The 24,778-nt window shown below is 37.9% G+C and overlaps 1 long non-coding RNA gene across 1 annotated transcript; it reads left to right on the top strand.

Moving 5' to 3' along the window:
* Positions 1-2,659: 2,659 nt before the first annotated feature.
* Positions 2,660-21,510, top strand: LOC108446184. The gene is made up of 3 exons (XR_001861307.1): positions 2,660-2,915; positions 13,211-13,326; positions 21,433-21,510. It is a non-coding gene; the product is annotated as an uncharacterized LOC108446184 (long non-coding RNA).
* Positions 21,511-24,778: the final 3,268 nt, after the last annotated feature.

Raw genomic sequence — 24,778 nt, 5'->3', positions numbered from 1 at the left:
AAACTCAGCAGGGAGAAAGCCCTCAGGCTAGAGAAGTGACTTCTTTAGCCCCATGAAACTTCACTAAGGGTGGGCTGTAAGGTCCTATGTAGGAAGTCCGGGTGGGCTGTAAGGTCCTATGTAGGAATGATAATTTCCTTCTTCTTATATGCATGAACGCCTTAGGAAAATAAATAAACAAAAGTAAAAAACCCCCAAACTTAAGCCTATTTTGAATGCACGTTATTAAAGGTGAGAAGGCAAGTAGCTGACAGAACTAAATGCCAAAGCTACAACTGCCATTCTCTCTACACACAAGTATGCAGGTAGTTTCATAACAGCTCAGCAGAGGTGCTTGTTTTTAGGAAAGAATATGAAATGTTGAGCAGGATGACTCAGGCTTACTGTAATGGAAATATATGCTCCTTTTGGTTTGCCTTTTATTATCTGAATTTATAACCCTTTTTGGACAGGACTTTTCCTGAGATACTCATCTGACTAAGATAAGTTAATTTTCATTCAAAAAGCAGAAAAGCTGTGCAATCAGGCATCCCAAGCTGTTAATGAAGTATGGCTTCCCTTACGTTTCTCAAATCTGTGTTACACTTTTGACTACTCCTAGCATCCATGATTGCCAAACAGCATCTGCAACATGTGATAATGCATGTACTTAAAAACCTTACTATGGATCTTTTCTTATTGAAAAAAAAGGTAATTTTGGATTAAAAACCCAAAAAGCAAAATAAGAAAACCAAAGCTAGTGCCAGAATGAAATGTTTATAGGAATGAAGCAGGGAAATACTACTTTCTAGGAGGAAAAGGGAGGCATAAGGCTCTTACAGCATTAATCCTGAACTTTTTCCACTGTTTTAAAATGCTCAATGCAAGTGTTTGGAGTAATGAGAAGTCCAATGTCTATTTGATAACCACACCAGAAATTATTTTTCAGGGAGATTAGATGATGTATACAGTTACTGAATCATAGCCTTTCTGCTTTTTCTTGTTACACAAAACCATATGCATCTTTCACTGATTTGAAAGCAGTGAAAGGTGGACAGTTATATAGTTTGAAGGATCTTGATCATCTAATTTTACCTCGAGACAAGCTCAAACATTTGAGGTCTTTTAACCACAGGATCAATTTTCCCCTGACAGTCCAGGAGATTTGGTGGTGGAATTTGACTGCAAATAGAACAGGAATTTATAAAACTGTTTTCTGGATTCTATCCCCAAGCTTCTGAGAAAGTGAAAAGCACAGCTAATTTCATCTCAGCTGTAAAATGGTGCTGAATTCAGATAGGGCTGTAATTACATTTTTCCAAAATAATTTTGGAAAAACGGATGTTTAAAGAGAAAGTATTTCAGTGATGAGTGAACAATTCTATTACTTCTAGCTGTAGATCTACTTTCAGAGTAGCTGATGTTTTTCATCTTTATAAAAATCCATTTTAATGTGTTTTTCACCAAATTTGCTGAACAAGCAGATACGCTGCTGTTGTAAGATGTAATTTTCTTAGATTCTTAACCTAACAAATTTGATTCCCTTCTATTCAAGTATACAATTAAAGAAGTAGAGTCAAGAGGGGATTTTGCTTACACCTGAATAGAGGTTTTTTATAAAATATGTGGACTCCCTCTCAAAAACAGCATTGTCTAAATAGTCAATCAAGTTTTCCAAAATCAACATGAAGTTGTGATCTGCTGTAAAGAGAGGTGAGGTTATCGTGCACTTAAGTGCAAGATGAAGTAAACAGTACTTTTTGTAATTAACATCCCTTATGTCTGAGCAATCTCTAAGGAGTTGTGTAAACCCTACAGCTTGCCACCTTCCTTGTCCACCAGTCATCAGGAAAATCAATGCCACAGTTTGAGCACAGTGTTGGTTTTGAAGGTAACCACTCTGTCAATTGGTCTCATCTAACAGAATGTGCAAAGGAAATTGCATGTCTTTTGGCAGCCTGAAGTTTTCATTTCAGTCCTTTGGCTGGCTGAGGACTAGTTTGAATCTCCAAATAGTTTAAAACAACCATGGCCAGAAAGCACCTAGAAGTTTGGCAAAAAGCCTTCTTTTCAGGGCAAAATCCCTTTCCTAAGAAGGCAGTGTGGCTTGCTGAGCCTGAATCCTGCTTGTGTTTCCCCTCTGTTGTGCTAGTTGCCATGTTAGCTTTCTACCTGGCTCTTGTGTCCTTATTGTGACCCTGTCTCTTTAAGCTCTTGAAGTGCTAGCAAAAGTTCATGCAGGGCATAATTTGCAAAATGCTGAAACAGTCGGCAGAAAGAGTACTGAATTTGCATATATTTTTGCAAGTTAGAAATCCTTTTTTCTTCCCATGGTATTTTTCACAGTGTAAGACAAAATGTATCTCATGTATCTGGCTTTATTTTAGTTTCTTTCTGATCATCTTTAATTCAGTTGCTATTTTTTGAGAAATATGTATAGGAGTTCAAGTCTTATTACTGCAGTGTGTCCACAAGAGAAAAAAAATTGCACTTAAAAATTGTTCAAAGGCATGCATTCTGAAGACTGTGCTATGGTATATTCAGGGTTTCGTTCTTGTGTTCAGGAATTTTATGTGTGACTTGGGTTGAAGCGTGCTTTCTGCCTAGAGAGGCATGCTGGTGTCTGGATTCTGCATTTGGACCTATAAGACATCTTGCTATGTAAAGCCATCTAGGTAAAATTTCTCTCAAAAGGGTACTTTGCTATGAATTTTGAAGACAGCTGATGTCAACAGATGGTGACTAGAATAGCCATCTCTCCCAGTATCTCAAAATCCTTAAACAGTGTGAATACAGGCAATGCAGGAATGATTTGGTGAGGCAACATAGGAAATATACTTGGCATTATGGCATGAGACCAAATCCTGAGAGATTCATGGTTTCTGCACTATGTCTTGAAGACTGGGTGCTGGAAGAATGAAATCTGTGATGCTCAGGTTGGTGGGCTTTGGAGTAAATATTGCTTTGCATGCAGTCTGTAATTCATTTGGTTCTTGTGGCACAAGTTAACAATAAGATTTTTTTGCAGAGACTCTGTGCAAATGCTCTTACTCCCACAGAAACAAAAATCTTGATTATGAAGAAATATTTGCAGTTTGACCTTGTAACATAAAGTGGCAAAAAAAATTTATTTTCTTTCAGAAGAATGTGTTTATTTTTTGGCAAAAAACTTTGTGTTTTAAGTGCACTGTAATGAAATTTCATTCTGAGAATAAGGTACTTAGGAAAAGTAAGATCTTTAAGTCACTTCAAAGAGATTTGAAAGGATGCTTCTTTTGAAAATTGCATATAATATGTAAAATAATAAGCAGAGCAATTTTTTAAAAAAATATTGATTTGAAATAAATATTCACTGAAAAAATTTACATTGGGGAACATACTTTTTTTCTTTGCTTTTGTTTCATATCTGAAGGAAAGAAAATTTAGAAAAGTGATCTTTCTTCAAACAAAGGAATGTCTCAGTTTGCCTAATTTACTGAAATCCCTATAGCACCTGGCTTAAATCATTATTTCCAAAAGGCAAACCTCTTTCAGCCATGTATTGTGGATTTGCAGTTCTCACTTTTTTAAACAATTTCTCTATCATTTACAATATTCTGAATTCTACAATTCAGATAGCCTATGCTTCTTATTTAACTACCATATCTAAATGTTTCTACATGCTCCCCAAATATTTTTTTTCCTTTAATCATCAGCAATTCTTGGAAGTAGAGATTCAGGCTTCCTTATACCCTCAATTCCATTTTGCCAAACACAACACAAAAAAGATAGACTTTCTTTAAAAGTTTAATGTTCTTAATTAGTAAAATTGTCAGACTAATTGGAATACCAGTTAGAATTGGCAGGGCTATCATTATTTAGAAGTGCTGTGGTCTAGTGTTAACTGCTATTAAACCTTATAGTTTGTGAAAGAGAGGGAGTTAGGAGATGTATTCACACACACACAACCTCTGTTCTCTTCCATTTTAAATGATAAGGGTCCATAATGATCCGTGCTGTCATTGTGTACTTAGGGACTATTTAATCCATGAAGACACTGATGAAAAGTTAATGACTGTTTATGCACAAAAGTAGCATTACGGAATAAAAACTGTTAAAATGGTGAAATTCCATCTGCAGCTGGAAAAAATACTCAAAGCACCATGGATTTGCATTTGAGTTGTGCAAGAGAAATCTACTTTATTTTACTTTCCGTACTTATGAAAGTTACCTTGCGCTTCTTACAGCACATGGCAAACAAAGATATTACAGCATTGTATGAACTGAAATGTATCTTCAGTGCCTGCTGGCTCAGGGAGTGTTTTATAGACAGAGGGGCTATCACTCAAGTTCCCATGGTGAGTCAGATGTACGATGAGAAATACACTGAGAGCTCAGCAACTTTCAGTGTCTGCACATGTGCCCGTCCCATTGACCTAATTCTAAATTCTGAGATGATCATGGAAGGAAACAATTTTCTTTTTCAACCTTAAAGGAAAATAACAAAATCTCTATTCTGACTATGTACTTAAAACATATGTTGCTGACTGAAACCATAAGGGACCACTTCCCAGAGGTGAATGCTGTGAATATTACTGCGAATTCCATGCACACTGCTACTACATGCACATAACGAAATTTATATCTGCAAATGATTATATTTACAAGTGATTAGAAAAAAGACGCTCAGGCAGTTAGAGAAGCACTTGAGAGCCCGGCATGTTCAAGTCCCAAGTATAAATGTTATGTTTCCATTTTCTAAGCACAAATATATTTTCCACTTCTGTTTTCTCCAGCTGGGCTGATTACCTTCTCAAATATCTTACCAGTGATAGATTGAGGCAAGAGTGATGGTACTGCTGACTATTTATCTGGGGCAATGGTGGTGTGAGCTAGAAGAGGATAGATAGAGGGCAGGGAAGAAAAATAAAAGGTCAGTAATACTGCTGTCTGTGGAACACATGAAGGTAATGCAGCACAGCATAAATATTTTTCTGTTCCTCTCCAGCCCAATATAGCTCAAGTATTTCTCAATTTACACCACAGCCAGTTCACAGTCTGATAAAATCAATCTACACCTAACTGCGCTTCCTCCTCTATTCCAGAGAAACTGAATAATTCGTTTTCATGTAAGTCAGATGTTTAAATTGTAGATGTATGGTCAAAAAACCTTTGCCTTGATCAAATCTTGTGTGCTAATGCTTTATTTAACCTTTATTTATGCAAAGCTAGTGTCAAATATGACAAATGTGTCTTTGCTCTTACAGAAGAAAAAGTGTGAATCTACATGCTTTATATAGGAAAAGTGATTTAAGGATCAGCTACAAACTAACCTTCATAGTTCCTATTGTGTTACTGCACAAAGATAAATTTGATTCTGGGTAAGTAAAGTGCCGAAAAAGAGAAATAATTAAGATATTTTAAAAGAAATTAACTGATGAAAAAAAATTAACTGAAAGACAGTATTTTCTTTCAGCTTTTCACTAAATAGGCATTTCTCTTTTTTAAATGTCTGGCAATGATCTGTTCCTCCCTACTCTGTACATCAAAGCAGGAAATGGTCAGCTTCTGAAATTTAAATGCAGTTTTTCTGTTGAAAATACTGTGAGGGAGTATACCAACCAAGTATCTCACCACTTCATCATGGCTGGGATTGAAAACATGGAATTTTTTGTGATAACCCACTGGAAGTATTCTCTAATTTCATTTTTCCTAACTGTTTCAAGATACTTTGCAGCCACAACTTCATTTTAACCTGTTACATCACAGGTTTATTGTTTCTGCCTCAGTGTGGTACAGTGAGGTATCCCCCAACAAGGTGAGAAAGAACTTTGAAATGCAATAAAAAAGAGGAACCCAGACCTTTTTCTCTCCAATAGGGATGTGGTGGTTTAGTTTCACTTTTCTGACCTGCACTAGTGACCTGCACACCTGTCCCTGAAGCACTGAATTTCTTCACAACTTCATTTGTGCTAGAGAGGCTTCTTGCTGCTGCCCCACAGTCTCCCAGTCCTGGACTGCCCCATAGCTATATATCTTAATATTCCACTGATGCCTGAAGTGGCCACCTAAAAAAACAGAAACTAGACAGGAATAAGGGAATAAAGGTAGGTATTTATTTGAAGAGCCTTCAAAGGTACACCCTGGGGAGCCAGAAGCTACTGCCAAGATGGACCTCAAGATGGACGGCAAGTCATGCGTTCTTCACACCTTTATAGGTTTGGTTCATTTGCATATCAGGGTTAATTCTCGAATTAAAGCTTCAGTTAATGATGTAATTTCCCCAAGCTTGCCCCCTGTTTAGAGGCTTTTGGTTTATATTTTTGGGCCTAGGATGGTCTGAGTGTTCTTGAAGAGCAGGCCCGGACAGGCTTTGTTATGTCTACCTAGCACGAGAGAGCAGAAATTAGCAAGCTACAAGAAACTTCAGAGTTGCACACTAGGCAGTACAGGATTTGAAAAATATGAAAGTTAAAACCTAAGGCATCACCCTGGCCTGGTCCCAAGTGTGGTTCCTCATACAGATGCCCTCTCTGAGCTGTGGTGATGGCATTGCATCAATGTGGGAGAGAGAGGAAAGCAGCACTCTACTCCTGTAAGAGAGATGAACAGTAGTCTCAATTTGGATAGCCTATTACTTGGGTGAAAAGCCATCCTTGTGCTTGGAGTTCCTGGAGGCAAAGAGCTGAGGACATGGAGCTTCAGTAGAGAAAAATGATTTTCCTATTTCACTGTTATTTCCCCAATCATTATTTTTATTTTTTGCTTAGGTGGTTTGCATTTACCATACTTATTAATTCTACTGTTTGCCTTTAGGGCTTCTCTTTTCTCCACCATTAGTCTATTCTCCCTTTTTCCCCCAATGATTTTATATGTGATCTTTATGTTAATTTAGCCTGATAGTTGTCCTCTTGACCATTGTGGATCCAATTGTTTCTAAAGAGAAACAATATTAATTAATTTGTAGGGTACAAAAGACAATAGAGGTATTATGCTACCTCTATTGCTTGATCACTTGAGTGATAAAATTTTCCTTAACCTCTTTTTCATTCCATTTGCATTCTAGCCTTATAAGGAATTAGAAAAGAGACTAAATGAACTTCCAAGAGCCATTCATTCCCATAAGATGAAGGACCATGTAGACCTATAGTCCACAACTGAAAACATAGTAATTTTTGGTATTTGTTTAAACCTAAGATCATTCTTATCTCATATATATTTTCTAGAATTAGCCTTTGATGAAGAGAGACCCCTAAAGTCTGTACATGAAGGCTAAAAAGAGATTACTCTTATGAAATCTCAGCCTGTTCTCTAACAGTTGATGAATTTTGAGAGCCCTGAAGCATGACCCAAAAGCATTACTATAATTAAATATGGTAACTCTGATATGCATATCAATTCCTTTTTCCAAACATACATTTTGGAAATCCACTTCTTGTGGTGGTGTGTTGTCTAGCCTGAGTACATATTGAGCCATACTGAGTCCATTTAGGATGGTTAATTTTGGGGGTTTTTTTCTGTTTAAACCCTTAGTGTGTATGAGCAAATCAGTCACATCTCAGTTCTAGCAAAACAGAGATGTTTTAGCCATCCCTTTGCCTTTTCTTCTATCACTGAGTCTTTTATTCCTCAATTTAGAATGAACAGACTTGTTCAGAACCCATCAAAATCCTTGATGAATTTCTGGCAACCGTTGCTGTAATGCCATAAGGCTTCCTAGTTCTGTGCCCTTCCTCCAGACATTACTGAGTCAGTACACAACCAAGAAAAAGACGGCAAATAAGCTCAGCAGCGTGGTACATATTCTGTTGTACTGAGGCCACCCATCCTTCCCTCAGCAAGGGAAGGAGGGGGGTCTTTTACCCTTAAAGAAAAAGATATTGGAAAGCAGTGCCCCAGCACTGTGTCTATGGAAATTATTCACTTGGAAGCAGCAGAGTGGCTTTAGGCAGGTGAGGTCCTCCCTCCAGAGCAGGGCAAAGGAGAGGAGCATCACACAGTTCTTGTTCATGCTTTGCTCACATTAAATTATTTTTGAATACTAATAAACAGTGAAAAGTATAAGCAAAATATACATCTAACAGAACTCAATAGTAAGTATGCTGGTTTACTTGCCAACAAAAAACAAAAGTGAAAATGTTAACACGTGAATGATGCTCTCTGTATGAAGAGGTGCCATGTTCCAAGCATAAGTGCAAACTAAACCCCCATTTGTGTGAATAGCTAATTACAAGGGTGAAAACACTGTCAATCTTAACACTCATCTGGGTTTCATCTTGGATACCAAATGGGTCTTACTGTTCTATATGTTAAGAAAAGTCTTGATTTTACAGTCCTGACAAGAGAATGAATATCAGCCAGAAGAAAGTGAAAGGGCATAAACATAGATTATCATGAAGGAATTTTTATTAACATTGTGTTTTTTTTGACTATATGTAAGTAATCCGAACACAAAAAGAAAAAGAAAAAGAAAAAGAAAAAGAAAAAGAAAAAGAAAAAGAAAAAGAAAAAGAAAAAGAAAAAGAAAAAGAAAAAGAAAAAGAAAAAGAAAAAGAAAAAGAAAAAGAAAAAGAAAAAGAAAAAGAAAAAGAAAAAGAAAAAGAAAAAGAAAAAGAAAAAGAAAAAGAAAAAGAAAAAGAAAAAGAAAAAGAAAAAGAAAAAGAAAAAGAAAAAGAAAAAGAAAAAGAAAAAGAAAAAGAAAAAGAAAAAGAAAAAGAAAAAGAAAAAGAAAAAGAAAAAGAAAAAGAAAAAGAAAAAGAAAAAGAAAAAGAAAAAGAAAAAGAAAAAGAAAAAGAAAAAGAAAAAGAAAAAGAAAAAGAAAAAGAAAAAGAAAAAGAAAAAGAAAAAGAAAAAGAAAAAGAAAAAGAAAAAGAAAAAGAAAAAGAAAAAGAAAAAGAAAAAGAAAAAGAAAAAGAAAAAGAAAAAGAAAAAGAAAAAGAAAAAGAAAAAGAAAAAGAAAAAGAAAAAGAAAAAGAAAAAGAAAAAGAAAAAGAAAAAGAAAAAGAAAAAGAAAAAGAAAAAGAAAAAGAAAAAGAAAAAGAAAAAGAAAAAGAAAAAGAAAAAGAAAAAGAAAAAGAAAAAGAAAAAGAAAAAGAAAAAGAAAAAGAAAAAGAAAAAGAAAAAGAAAAAGAAAAAGAAAAAGAAAAAGAAAAAGAAAAAGAAAAAGAAAAAGAAAAAGAAAAAGAAAAAGAAAAAGAAAAAGAAAAAGAAAAAGAAAAAGAAAAAGAAAAAGAAAAAGAAAAAGAAAAAGAAAAAGAAAAAGAAAAAGAAAAAGAAAAAGAAAAAGAAAAAGAAAAAGAAAAAGAAAAAGAAAAAGAAAAAGAAAAAGAAAAAGAAAAAGAAAAAGAAAAAGAAGATACTTTTGTTCATATCTACTACAATTTGCAAAATATGCATGCTCTGTGGAAGCTTTCTAATAGAAGCAAACCCATCAAAGGATGGGTTTTATCAAATGTCTTAAGTTACATCTTATGTCCTAGTACAATTACAATTTAAATGTAACTCTTTAAAGCACACTACAGACAATCAGCACATTACCATCTCATATCTATTCATTATTTAAGAGGCACCTGTTGAGTTTTGATAAAATCTTTACATATTAATCTCTGAAATCTTGTAGACCTTAAAAAAAAGCAGCTGCAAAACTCTCAGCAGGTGGGGAGGCCTGCACTCTACAACAAATAATTTGGATCCCATGTGATCCCTGCAAACCTAGAAAGATTAAAGGTGGTCTGCTTTTAAATAAATATTTTCATTCGCATGCTGTTGAATGGCATAGCCATTATCGTATATTAGTATTTCAAACAAAAATTACAACTGTTTGAAAAATAAATTTTATCTTTGGCTGTTCCATAAACTGCTCTTTCAATTTAAGCTATTTCAGGGTTTTTTAAATTTTCCTTTATTTCCTAGAGCCTAAATCACAGGACTTCAGGTTATCAGTTTAACAGTATTTTATTCCGGTGTTTGGATAGGAAAGCAAAATAAATAAGAAAAAAGCTATCTTAGGGTTTCAAACTATGAGAAAAGTATACAGCTCAACTTCTGGTTGAATCTAGAATGATAAAGGCCCTTGGAATTTAATTACCTGTAAATCACATTTATTGTTTCAATTTAAAACAAGTAATTTAAAGCATAAAGCAAAACATTTGCTAATGTTTAAATTAATTTTTCTTAATAATGGAAGACTATGATACATGAGTTGTCTGAGTTTCTGATAACAGAAGTCCTCTGTTGGTTTTTATAACATCTTTGACTGGTTTCCAACCTACGTCTATAAGGCAAGTTAACTTGAAATACATTCAAACTCTCAAGAAAATTCTCTGTAGATGTTTCACATTAATGGTACACAACTTGAAAAAAAAGTAAGCAAGTGGAGGATGGAAAAACCTGGGAGGTGTGGAAGATTTCTAGTTAGTTTGAACTTGTGTGACAGAAGAGGCTTCACTTTGCTCAGTGCCTTTCCAAACCTCTTAGGAGGGTCTTTGGCTCCCAAAATGCCTGTAATGAACTGGTTGGCATAGCTTCATTTGATGAGGGGATTCTTTTTTCACAGCCAGGTGCTGTTGGGTTTGTTATGCTACAAAGATGGGCTTTTTCCCTGTCCTAAAAAAAGGAAAACGTAGAATAAGCCCCACCTTGCATATTGACCTTCACACCTTGGCAGGCTTTAGTACCTAAGGTTCTATGAGCATGATTTCCTGAGTGCCATTGTTGGGGCATTAAATCAGTATGGGGAACTTGCTGCACCTTCCAGATATTGGTGTGGGGAAAGAAGACTACAGATCACCTGAGGCTGGGCAAAACACCAGTGGAGGGGCAGTGGAATGACCCTCCCTAGTCCCACAGTATAATGGCAAGGTAAGGATTGCAAGGGAGAGGTGGTGCCAGATGGGGAATTGAAGGTTCCCTGTTGAAATGGATCAGAGACAAAGCAAAATTCAAGACGAGGGAAGGGCTCTGCAAGCAGTTTCTCTTTCTGCTACTCTTCATTTTCCCTGAAAAACCCCTTCAAATGTGATCTAATGAAGCTGCAGAATTAAAGTGTATATATAGCAGACCCAGATTCCTGGGATTTAAATGCAAGTCTTAACAGAACATTCAGGTAGAGCAAAGTGAGTGTTTTCCTCCAGATTATCTTTCATGGATGTATGAACAGCATTTGCTGCAAAATGTGTCAACTATGGAGCTCAGAGTCACAGCCTGCAGCACAGCAAACTGGCTTTTCCTGGAGCTCATAATGTGATAATTAAATCGCTAACAGGCACCTTAGTGATGGCATTTGCTGGGGATGTGCAAGACTTCTTACAATCATACCTTTCTGTAGGGAACCTATCAGTCAGAATCAGGGATTTTTTAATATATTTTCTTCAATTAGTACATTAAATTTTTATGTGGAGTGAAATGGGACAGGACGTGTTTCCCTTTCACTGCACAATGATTTATTACCCCAAAAAGACTGCAGAACTAATTAGCAGAGTAATTAATTAATATAAATTTGCATATTTGCATTTGCAATTAGTGCAGCCGACTGATTAGTCTGAAAATGGGAAGTTTGTCTCATTAGATGTTAGTGTCTGCTGGACCGGAAAGCGGCTGCCAGATGAGGTGAAAAAGCATAGAATAAGCAAGAGTGCATGTGTGCACACGCGCAAGCTCATAATTGTCTTTTGTTAGAAGAATGGAGCGCAAATATGTGGTCTAAGATACTAAGATTGCTGGGAGGGTTTAATACATTTTTTTTCTTTTCATTTTTAATCACTTTTTCTTCCTGGTTTTCCCATTCATTTATTTCCTGCAGTGAGTCATTGCAACCATGAAACTCATTGATGGTTCTGAACAGTCAGATCTTTAAGGCAGGGCATCTGCTGCAGATCTCCTGATTTTGGTGCTGAAGGGAACCTGTAATAAGCCTTCTTTCTGCATGATTGATGGGACAGGGCTATTTCCCATCTTACAAGTTACATTGTCTAATCAATTCCTAATGCTGAGACATCAAACTCAATGGTGCTCAGAAATGCCCAGGATAAGTAATTACCTTTCTAGGTTGCTGTGCTGTTGTCTTTTCCTCCTTGGACACACTTATAGGTATGCCTCTTTGTATACATCTAAACAGTCCTTCTGCTCTTCATACCTGAACTTAGTATGACCGGACAGCTATTGTCCCAGGTTTTAATGAGGTTTGAGAAGGCATTGAAGACGATGTATATGTCTGTCAGGTAAGATACCCAGATGCCAAAATATCTGTAGGCTGATTACCAATGCTTTTCTCAGGGTGTCAGAGCAGAGCTAGTTTTCATGGGGGTCTGTGGAAGAAGTCCTGGTACCTCTTTGGGGCACTTTACTTTACTCTCTCCCCTACAGCTGGAGGAAATCTTCAGTCCTCCCCCAGTGAGACTGATTGTCTCCCCTTCAAGATTACTGAGACTGTAAATGACTGGCCTTAAAACAGTCCTATGTAAGTTAACTGGGTCCTTGTCCAAAAGCCTTGATCAGATTTCAGCTATTTGGTGCCACTTTGACACTTGTGTGAGCGTTGTGAAGATTGAAATCTATACTGTTGGTCACTTGCCATCAGCATGCACTTACAGCACAGTGAAGTGCAAGTTCTCTCTAGCTCCTCTGCAGTACCATAGCAAGTCACTTTGCTGCTTCTTTTCATTTATTTTTTTTTTCATTTTATACTAAGCTTAAAATTTTAACTACCGCTGTTAAAACTATGGTACCACTGCACTTATACTTCCAATAAAGTATAATTCTATATTGTTCCAGGAATGAGCTTAAGCTAATGTACACTTTACAGATACAAATTCTGTTCCCTCTGGTATACCATCATTAGGTTTTAAAATCTAAGTGCAAACTGGGCCCAAGTAAAGAGGAATATCTTATAAACTTGAATCCAATATTTTTTTTAGATTTGAAGATGTTGGTTACGTCTCAAGGTGCCCCTGTCCTATTAGATGTATATAAGATAATATGTATCATATATATATATATATACGTAATCATCCCTATGAAATGAGGAAACCCCTATTTTTTCTTTGTATACCTACATGGATGTATGATAATTTGTTATTACGAAGTCTGCGTGGGATTGCAAGAAAAATTATTCTTTTCCCCTACCAATCAGTAAGTTTCAATTCTCTGTTTACTACAAAAATTCCAATATATACCATCAATATTTGAAAACAATTATAAAGTGAGAAAATATTATTTTCCATTAATATTATTTCTAAAATATTCTTATTTTCAGTTATGAAATCCAATACTGGTAAGAAGGAATTTGTGAAGAAATACTTGATGAAGAAAGAACTAATATGGGTAAAGAATGCTACTTAAAAGGATCTTTTTACCACTACAGATGAAGAGGTAAGTTTTACAGTCATTCTTTAATAAGAATATTTTTTTAAAATTCTATCACGCTCAATTGCATCATAAACAATTAGGAGAAAATATTCACATAAATAAAATTTGTCCCATAGGAATGTTGTCGCAGGCAAAAATCAAACAATTTGTAGGCTCAAATACTCAAGCTTACTTTCACCAAGATCATTATTATATTTGAAACATAACCAGATTTTCAAACACATTCAGGACCAATAGAGGCAAATTGTTTTCCATGCCCCATTCCCATCGAGTTCTCTATCTGCACCCTTTGGCAATCTTTAAAAATCCAGCCCAAGTGAGAGTCATTTTGGACATGGATGCATATATGTATATGAGGCAGCCCTGGTCTGGAACTATAGTATTTTTAAGTAGGTGCTCACCATCATGTAGAACACACTGCCTGTTGAGACAGCATATTATGGGGACTCAGCACCACGTGCACACAGCTATCCTCCTGGCAGGTAAGAATTGCTTGGTACCCCATCAGCCTGAAGTGCAGGCAGATGTGGGCTCTACTGAGCTGGTCTTAGTTTTAATTTACAGGCAGCTGTGAATTTGCTTTCCAATCTAGATTGAAGCATCATTTTTCTTTATTTGCAGCTTTGTGTTCTGACACTGTTTCCAGTTCTGACCATCAAAACTGTGCTAAAAGAAAATAATGCTTTGGCCATTTAGGCCATTTTCACCCTTACTTCCCTCTCCCTCCAAATGCTGACTCAAGAGCTGAGAAGTTGTTCACCCTCTTCCTAAAATTCCCTGTGCAAAATAGTGAAACATTCTGTTTTCATAAGGTCCAAATATTTCATTACACCTTTACTGAAGAGTTGTATTTTGATAAGGCTGTTTGAATCCAACCACAAAATAAATAATTTTGCAGAAGCATGATGCATAAGCAAACAGAAAAGTACAGGGTGTACAGTGCAGTTGGTGCCTGCAGTTGGAGAGCACCCCCAAAGAGACTCCAGCAGCAGCAGAGAGAAGCACTCTTCTTGGCTACAGTACGTGCCAAAGAGAAGGATAACAACGTAGCTAGCTTCCTAGGCCTAATTAGCTGCATAGGGCCAAAGGAGAACCTGTGATACTCAGTTTTGAATAAACAGCTGGGGAAAAAGTATTCTGTATTCATGAGACACAAGAAGGGCAAAAGAGAGCTTCCATTTGGATTTTAACACTGCCTGGCCTTAGTAGGACTAATGAAATACAGATTCCTTCAACCCCAGTTGTTAGAAAACTACAGATTGACTGTAGATTCAAAGGGAAAGGTCAGAATCTCTCTATGTCTTTGGCATGCTGTCAAATCAGCCCTAACACAGAAAAATGGTCTCACTTCTTAAAAAACTTATTACATGTGGAATCCATTCCATAGCAGAGGCAAGTAAAATGGTATTTTTCTAACTTTTGTGTCCAGAAACATGGGCAAAACTGGAAACTGCAAAAATAAGTCCCCTCCCAAGGTTCTCGTACCAAAAACTCAGATATTTCAGCAGCTACATCCATGACTGAGATGCAAAGGAACCTCAGTGTCTAAGAAAAGGGTATGATTTAAAGTGGTCAAACCTCCAAAGTGGGTACAAAGAGTAAAAAAATGACAGTCTGGATACTTACTGATCACTGCAAAAAAATTGGCTCCCTGTGCTATAGGCTATAATTTATCAGGACCTTGCAGCATATTCTGAATATAAACTGCCCATCCTGGGCAAGGTAGGTGGAACTGAAAGAAGAGATGAGCAGCCACAACATTTGGTAGGAAACACCTGCTGGCCTGTTATCAGCACACATGATTTCCTGGGAAAAGGGTGCATGATGCATGACTGTTGACAGGAGGTGAAAACATACAAGACAGTGTAGACATATGTGACTGAGACAAGAGGGAATACCACTGCTCAGTCAAAATTCAGGAAGAATAAACTAAAGCTGGAACACAGCAGAATGTAAATCACTGCGTAGCAAATTAAGGACTTCAGGAACCACAAATGAAGTGAATGCTGTAAAACAATCTCCCCTAAGAAATAGAAAGCCATGGGCTGGGTGACTACCTACCAATTAGTATTGGGTACCAAGGATAGCAGAAGTCCCAGGGTGTCCATAAACAACTGGGATGAGGCAGCAATCTGAAACATGAAGGATACTGTTGGGAAAGAAACAAAACACTTTATGAAAACAAGGGAAGTCCTACCACAAGGAAGTGTTAAGCAGCACTTGAAACAGCTCTAGTGCAAGAAGATACTCACAGTGAAAGGACTCAAAGTATATATGTCAACACAGGAAAATTATATTCAGATGGACAAAACAATTATTATTGTTGTTTTCCCTGGGTGTCAGGAGCTTAGTCACCACATGTAGCTGTGCTATTACCACCGAAGCAGATCACAGGCCTCCAGGGTACATTCATGACAAACCCCTACTATCCACATGCCTGAGACTTCTTTACTTTACTTTTAAACTGTGAAGGTGCTTCTTGAAAAGCAGAATACAAGCCTGGAAGAACAATTCCTTTAGGAGATTTTTTTGACTGCAGTTGTTTTGGGCAGCATGTTGCAAAGGGGAAGGAAGAATTAAAAGAGTAAGTGTTGTAGCAGTACTTATGAGGAAGGAAATAGAAACTGATGATATAATCAGTCATTTGAAAGATGGAATCATGTCAAGAGCGTCTGTACAAGAGTGAGTTTCTTTTGCTTTGGAGAGAAAATGAAGCGAATTGTGGAAAGTGTAGCAGGTTAAGTCCAAAGAATCTGTGGCCAGAGTCAGAAAAAGTACTCCCAGCAAACACCTTCATATAGTACTGTATGATTTGGAGACACATCCTTCCAGTTAAATATTTCTCCACTGAGAGCAGCATCATAACACACAAATTCCTAGATTTGGTCCACATGGCAGGGCTGTTGTTGCGGGAAACCTTTGAGTATGCAAGTTGGACCTAGAAAACTAAGGCAGTACCTGGTCTTCTCTGACATGGAGGAAAAATTCTCTGATGTTGAGTGATGACAACAGAAATTTTTTGAGGCCACTTCAAAGAAAGGAAGGCTGTTCATACCACATTACCACCAAAATAATCCCAGAAAGCAGAGAATTTTTGCCTGAAGACCCTTGGGGATTTTAAGGAATTGGTGGCTGACTCACCAAAAACTAATGGTTTGCAGGCCATGGCATCCTGGGGGCAGCTAACCCTGAGGGACTGAAGATGAGAAACATCATTTCCTCACACAGTTGAGTGATTTCTACATGCCTGATGAGGTTTTCCCGTTGACTCCAGCTATGAAGGTGCTGCTCATTTTGTGGCCCAGTGCTGGAAAGCTCAGGACATTATATGACTTCCTGACTGAAGGAAGCAGGAGGAAATCCTCCTATGACTAAAAGCAGTACAGCGGAAGAAAGCCTCCTCTCTAATAGATGAAAACCCTACTGCACACTGTTTGGCTAATATTGTGGTCACCCAGGAGAAACGCAAAACATTCTTAGGAAAAGTAGTTATCAAAGTGAAGCTGCAGTGAAGCATCCCCCTGACTTTCTGCAACTACCAAAATATAGTTTCACCTTCCAAGGTACCACCTATAATCAATGAAGAGAGAGAGAATCTTTCTAGAGGGTAGTTCTGGGCACTAGCAGCAGGGTCTCGAACTATGACTTTCTCTGGCAGTGCCTATTTCCCATTGCTGACCATGGAGATATCTGGGACTTCAGCTTTGTGGTGGTGCTCTGTAGGAAGATGATTTGAGGCTGGTATTGTGATAAGGTTTTGCAAAAACATGACTGTTTCCGGCTGAAACTGATCTGAAGTAACAGTGCCACAAAACTTCCTTGACGTCTTGACAGGGAATGCTTCATGTCTGTGCCCAATACATTATGCCCCTTTAGCTGAGGGACAAGCTCACTGCATGTGGGTGCCTAGCTGAGTTGCAGAGAGCAAGGGGTCTCTTTCTGAAAAGACTTATTAAACCAGCACTTTTTTTCCTTCTTTTTTTTCATGACTGGTAATGGCCTGAACCCAGGCAATGTCAGAAAGACAAAAGAGGCAAAGTTGAAATGATATCAATTGGAAGCCACTCTGGAGTATTCTGCAGAAAACCCTGTTACTGTGAAGCCAAGACAGAGTGCTCTGTAGGTCCTGGCAGCTCTCTTAGCCTGAGCACTTCTAAAGAGATTTATTGAAAAGTCTTACTCACACAAGCAAATGTCTTCCTCACCCTGTGGAGAAGTCTTCCAGTGGCAAGCCTTATGGAGGGGTCAAGGGAAAGCTAATTAAAGATTAAGACTACAGGATTCAGCCTTGAGGAAAGGCTGCACAGAGTTTCCCAGCAACAGCATATTTAATATGGGGACTTCCAACAAAGGTGAAATTTTCTTTCAACCCCAAGAAAATTTCTTTCAACCACAGCACCAGAAGATATTTGAATGTGAAGACAGCTCACAGAGAAGAACAGACAGATCAAGGCTCACGTGTTTCATGCAGGTCTTGCACAACCAATTTCCACCTCTCATCCTCTGTTAATTAGGTCTTGTTCTCATGCATATGCAGTAGGACATTTTGGTTTCCCTTCTCATCCATCATCTACTGATGAGATGTGGTATACAGACTCTCTGAGGGAAGGAAAGCCCATGACAAAATAGAGGGAAGGAGTTGTCATTTTAAGGAGTTCAGGCTGAAGTATGCTTTCCCTCTGGGTCATGAACATGCCTGTCATGGCTGAGCATGCCAGAGTCACATCTCTTATGTATGTGTATCATGTGCAGGGGATAAAAAGCTTGAGGGGTCCAGAAATACTGGTAGTGGCAGAAGGAGGCTTAGTAACACAAATTTTGCAGCTTCACCCAAATCATACAACCGTGTGAGTTGACAAGAGGTTTTCTGGTGGTCTTTTGGCATTCTGTGGGAGCTGAGTTTCTAGTTAGTGGAAGATCTGGCCAAAACCCAAGATAATTATGTTTACCATGAACTTTAAAGATCTTTGGTGGTTGCTTCAGGGCAGATATTTAGATCAGTAGAAGAATGCAAGTTAATCTGTCCTCTACTTTTTGATGATGGCTGTGAAATGAGAAAAGCTTTGCAGTGGTTTAGGTGGAAAGGCATATGGAGCATGAACCACCATACAGCATTTCTGATGGCTATGTATTTGACTTTCAGCCTCCAGAACCTGCCACTCTGGCCTTCTTGTGAGAGTCAAGACATACCAGTCCAAGTATGGTTGAACATGTTATCTTCCTTCTAGCTTTGTACATCTTTTTTCCTGTATTACACTTGATTAAAGCAGCAGTTTCAGAGAGTGGAGCATTACAAATGATGCTGTAGGTCTTTATACAAATATCTAATTTCAATAATGATAGAAAGACATACAGTACATCTTTCCCTCAAGTCTCTTTCTTCAAAGAGAGAAGTGCTAAAGAACCATTATACACGACTGGTAAAATAAAGTAACAATCCTTCCATTAGTCTGTCTTCTGTGTGTACCCTTGTAGTACCTGCAAATATTCGCAGTTGTCCTGGGGTGACTTTATGATGTGTATATCGCTGCTCTATGCCCAGAAATTAATTTTGTGCCTTTCTGTGCCTTTAAACTGAGCCCAAGAGGAGGGAGAGAAAAAACAATTATTGTGCTGTGAAAGGAAAGTAATTTACTTTGAAATAGCACAATTTGAAATGTCGTGCAGCTATCCTACATAAATGTTGTGTTAGAAGCTTCACAGACACCTCATACCATCCAACTTGCAGCTGTGCCTGAAGTTCTATTGCTGAAGTTTTTCACATCATAATCTCTACAGTCAAAACTAGGGGACTATTTTGCAAGTGTTTCAGCTGGTCTAAACCTTGACAAACCAAGTCTCAGACTGATAGCAAGAGCTAGATGGGATAAACATATTTTCATAAAGAGGATGAGATATGTCAGAGTGACAAAAGCATTTCATTCTATAGCTCACATCCTCCCATGCTGGGATGTGATGGTGGTTGAGAGGGCTGAGGGTGACAGAAGCCCACATTTCTGGTTATTGAACACTACAAGGCTTTATAAAATATTTGTTTGAAAAATCATTTTAGGAAATTTTCTTTCTATCCTGGCTCCAGCTCTTCACTGTAGTAGAACTATCCTTTAATTTATGTGAAATATTTTTTTTTAAAAGGAAATTTTAAAAAGTAGTCTTGAATATAAACACACAAGTATTGTCATAATGGAGAGACTAGCCTTTGACAGGGAAGCAGTGGGAATGGGAGGTTACTGGGAGGGTGCAGAAAACCTCTTCTTGAGGCAGGTCTGATAGAGAAGAATTCATGGCATGGACCTCCACTTTCAACATCCCAAGTCCAACTTTCTGTTGAGGAATACACCTGGTGCAGGTGGCTCGGTTTGTAAGCTTCAGTTCAAGATGCAGATTGAGCTCTGGGTGAGAGCCCAGAGAGACAAGAGACCGTGAACTGTCTCTTTGCATAACAAGGGGTGCGAAGACTAGTGGCCAGCCAGGTGAATGGACACTGAGAGACACAGCTGGAGCCGAAGACTCGAGAAGAGCGTGACTTGCCCACATGTAGGTTGTGAGGGAGTTCCTTTTTTGGGGGCTCTCCCCAGCTCGAGCTATTTCTTCTATTACTGTGCTGTAAATAAATTGCTTTACGGACATCTGAGACTCTGCTACGGGAAACCTGCGGTCAAACAAGTAAGGAAACCTGGCCTGACTGCATGATTGGGGTGTGTCAAGGAAGGCACCCATTGGCTCACTGCAGCCACCTACTGTGAAGGTGTTTCAGTCCCAGCAGTGAAAGTCTCCGGCATTGGGAATGTGACTGCTAAAGTGTCTGCCAGTGGTCAGACTGGGATGTTTTCTTAACACTCTCAGGACTGGCAGGAGTATAGGAGCTGAATGCCGATTGATTTTCAAGGAGAGGTTTTACTAATAAGTCATGGTGGCTTTTTTCTCTCTCTAGGTAGTAAATGTTGCAAGAAGACCCATCACAGATTTTCAAAAATGGCTGAGGACTGTTATGGCCTGTCTTGGGGTGACTTTATGATGTGTATCCCATATCGCTGCCCTATGCCCAGAAATTAATTCTTGTGCCTTTCTATGCCTTTAAACTGAGCCTGAGAGGAGGAAGGAAAAACTGAGCTAAACCTTTTCAAAGCAGTTTGCAGCTTGTTCAAGGTCACACACAGATAGCGACTTTTTTTTTTCCAGTCAGGTTTCAGCCAGTTTCAGTTTCTTTTTCTCCAGAGAGAGACTGAGAGTTGAACTTTTTTCCTTCTCTGGAATTTTGGATATTTTCCCTTTGTCTGTGTACTGCTTCAATATCAGAACACACCAGGAGGACTTTCCACCGGGCACAGAGGGCCTGGCCCTGGGCCAAGCCCCAGCTCCAAAGAGACCAAAGGGAGGACTCTGACACTTTCCCAGGTTTTTTTCTTCACAGCAAAAGATTTTATTATTTGGCATTATTTTCCTTTTCCCATGTGTTTGTTAAATAAATAGTTTTTATCTCTTTCACTTTCCTTCGAGGAAAATTTATTTTTCCCAAGCCTGGTGGGGGGAGGGGTGGTTGTGCCTTCTCTTAGAGGATAGATATATCTCTAAATTTGGCCATACTGGAACATGGCCTAAGTACTAGAAATGGATAAGCAATTCAGGGTATTTACTGTTTGAAGTTGCCAGATCTGAGCAATCAGTTGAGAACAGAAGACACCATGCCTAAAGCCATCTGAACATGATGTTCTGCAATTAGCAGTAAAAGTTTAAAAATGAGGGGGTTTTGGTAAACTCCTTGAGATCTGCCAAATAATGCCAGAGTCAATTCTTCAATCATTGAGGTATTTCAGGAAGGTTACTACTAGTGAAAGTAGAGTCAGGTCTTCCAGAGTTATATGAACACATTGAGACCCTTAATTAAAGGAACAATCTAGAAGAAGAGTTCCATGCAGGGTATAATGTGGAAGAATTGTCAGAAATGTCTATTGGACTGACAAATAAAAAGTTGTCTGTTCAATATATATAGAGAAAGTGAATATCTCAGAACATTCTGAGAACTTTCTCTTAGTTTAGTGGCTTTGGTTAATGGCGTCTTCCCTTGAATGATCATTGTTCTTACCTTGTGTATATCCTTTGTTCTAGAAAAAAGATGGGACACATTGGACTTGTGAATATGTTCCTGCTACACCTGTTTTTGATGACAATGTACAAGATAGATGCAAAATCGTTCTAGTGAGTATTAACTACTTACATGACTATGTTTGAATATGCAAAATATCTTCATTGTGTTGCTAAAGGCACAATGAGTAAGGCTTGACATTTCCATGGATATTAACTATTTATTTCAAGGCATTAACAGGATGTGAGTCTTGGATTTATAAATATACATATAAGCTCCAGAATTCAGAATGTTTTAATTAAGTTAATTAACACAGAAGGAAGAAATTTAAGTATTGTCTGGTTCTGGATGGCATGACAGCCTCCACTCTACTCAGACAAGGCAAATCTACTATAGCAGTAGCTTTCAGTCAAATCACATTTGTTTTGATGCAAGTTCTGCTCCAATAAACATATTTATAATACATATATTAAGAGTGTCTAGGAGAGCCATCTTATAACAACTAGAGACTCCATCTTTATGCATACTTCCACAAACAAAATTTGTCTTGTACATGAAGTTGGAGCAAACCTGCTGGGGAGGCATTGTAAGAAGTCCACTCACTCCTTTGAAGATGGGCTCATTCCTTAATGCATTAGTGTGGCTGTGAGAGGCTTTCTGCTATAGGGTATGGACAGCTTACATGCCTGACAAAGTCAATCGTGTTCTGGAACAACACAGGGCTATGTGATATACTACATATAATATGAAGAGAGTGTAGAAATCCAGGATCTGAATTGCTAATGGTGACTTCAAAGTGTATTGTCCTGGTTTGAGACAAATTCGGAGGAACGTCCGAAATGAATGTCCTCTAATAGTAGGCAGGTTCATCCTATACCTCCCCACCAGGTTCAGAAAGAATTTTTCCTTGGAGGAAAGTGAAAGGAAAAAAAATATTTATTAAACAAACACAATGCACGCATGCAGGGGAAAAGAATAATGCTAAATAATAAAACCTCTCACTGTGGAGAGAATCTGGATAGATTTCAGAGTCCTTTGTGGGTGTGGCTTTTTCCTCTCCAGAGCTCGGGTTTGGCATGGGCCCCTCCTGGCCAAGGTGTAAGGTCTCCCAGTGAAGTTCTGATGTTCTGGTGTTCTGAACAGTTCCAGAAGAGAAGACACCAAAGTCCCAGGGCCCTAATGAACAAGAAACTGACTAAAAAAAACAAAAGGAATGTAACTCTCTTCCCTGCTGCAGAAGTGGAGTAGCTGGGCAGGAGAAGTCAGCGAGCTTATCTGTGTTTTGGACACAGTGCTGAAAGAATTCCACTGGCTATCGCCCCTCTCCCTTAAAGACACAGAAAGGTACAGCATTCATGTCTGGGCATAGAGCAGGCGAAAGGGAATACCGTATCATACAGTCACCCCAAGACATGTATTCACAACTATCGTCCATTTTATTTGGGGTCTTGCTCCTGAGGCTAACGTAGTAATTTAAATCCTGAAACTGAACTTTCAGAGGCAAGCACCAAATATTGTGAAAATTCCTGAAAAAAATTACCTCTGGCATCACCATATTTAATCTGGCTCTGCAGTTTTATATTGGTATACCTGCAATATTTTTATATATCATTTTTTAGAAAATCTTTCATCAAAAATGTATGTGCTGACATGTTCCGTTTTCTACGTTCTTTTGATTTTAAAAGGTAGAGTGTCATAAATGTTACCTGAAGGCCAGAGTCTGAGTTCTTGGTTCATATTGAAGAACACCTTCAGAACCACCACCAGTTCCAGAAGAGTCAGGCTTTAGCTGGAGAAGGCTACTAAATCAGTCTGAGGGAACAAGAATTAATTATCTACTAGGTTAATGTACTCCAGAACGTGAAGACCAATTCATGTTGTCAAAACTGAAAGGTTTAATTTTTCAATTTCTTTGCAGGCATTTGGTGATTTAATGTATGCCCAAAGCATGACTCTGAGGCCTAAATGATTTGAGAATATAATCTAATAGCATCTATGTCAATGATACATGAAAGGAGACTAAATTGGTAAGGAAACAAAGACTGCTTGTATAGGCTTTTTCTAATGATAATTCCTGTATTACCAGGATAATTTTATTCAAGTATCACATGAGAAAAAAAAAAATCTGCCCTAGCAATTGAAACTTTACATCAGGATATCATTCATTCTAATATGTCAAATGTATACATTACAAGAAACTGTTGAAAAACCCAGACTGGAAAGTCCCAGGCTAAATCATATACCTCAAGACTGAAACTGATTTTAATTCCAAGAATAAGTAGCTAACAAAGACAATTTTCATAGATTCATATTTTTCACCTGTGTTTTATATATCTGTAAGAAATATACACTGCATTGGTTATGCACTGATCAAAATTTTTTTGTGCCAGCTGTACTTCATAGACCTGAAAAAGTGATTCAAGCAAAACAAAAGAGAACATAAAAGCACAACTCTAATAGTTTTAAATCCCCAAGAGGCAATTGCAAGTTTGATTCCAGTCATGCGGCTGGACTACACTGGAAAACTAAACATACCCATATTAAGTAGATATGAAAGCTTGGACTAGGACTGTAAATAATAAATCCATCCTGCAGTTTTATTTGCGAAGTACTGCCCTTTTAATAAGTTGGGAAAATACAGCAATAAAATTAATTCATGTGTAAAAGGTAGTTTAACAGAGCTGAAATATGTTGAAACATCTTTTTTTTTAATGAGAAAAGTAAGTTGCACAATAACTAATCATTTAAATAAACCAACTGAAAAGTGAATTAAAGTAATGTTGCAACAGGAATGAATTATAGTAATTCTTTAGCCTTTGTGAATTATAATTCTTTATAATTTGTGAATGTGTTAGGATATAGTACATACGGTGTTATATAGTTAGAATATTTCTTGGCCTATAAAGAAAAGCCTGACAATTGCAGTACATATTTATCTTTGCCCCGGGGGCTAAGAAGAAGGGTAAAGGGCTGGGCACCGCAGGATGCAACAAACCACCCAAACAATGATGTGAAGATGGACCAAGGTTTAAAACCCTAGCAATGCAGATGGCAACTGGCTGATGAGGATAGAGGGAAAGGAGAAACACAGCTACCTTTGTGTGCACTGTTTCCCAAAAGCAGCCTTTTAATTCAGGGTACATGTGCAGGGTTTTTTACCCTCAGATAAATTTGACGTGCCGAGTATAAGCTAGTTCTGTGGGCTGTTCAGTAGGTACTCACATATCTGGAGGGCAATTTAACCCACAAAAACTACTTCAGGCTGAGATGGATCATCACTCTCCACTGAGCATTGAGACACTCTATATGGGTGCTTTCTACTGCACATCTTCATTTTAGATGTCTAAAGTTAGGTAAATGAGTCCTTCC

Source organism: Corvus brachyrhynchos, unplaced genomic scaffold, assembly GCF_000691975.1.
Source record: "Corvus brachyrhynchos isolate BGI_N302 unplaced genomic scaffold, ASM69197v1 scaffold264, whole genome shotgun sequence".
NCBI lineage: Eukaryota > Metazoa > Chordata > Aves > Passeriformes > Corvidae > Corvus > Corvus brachyrhynchos.
Note: the sequence above shows the minus strand (reverse complement) of the source record. Positions and strands in the feature narration are given on the sequence as shown.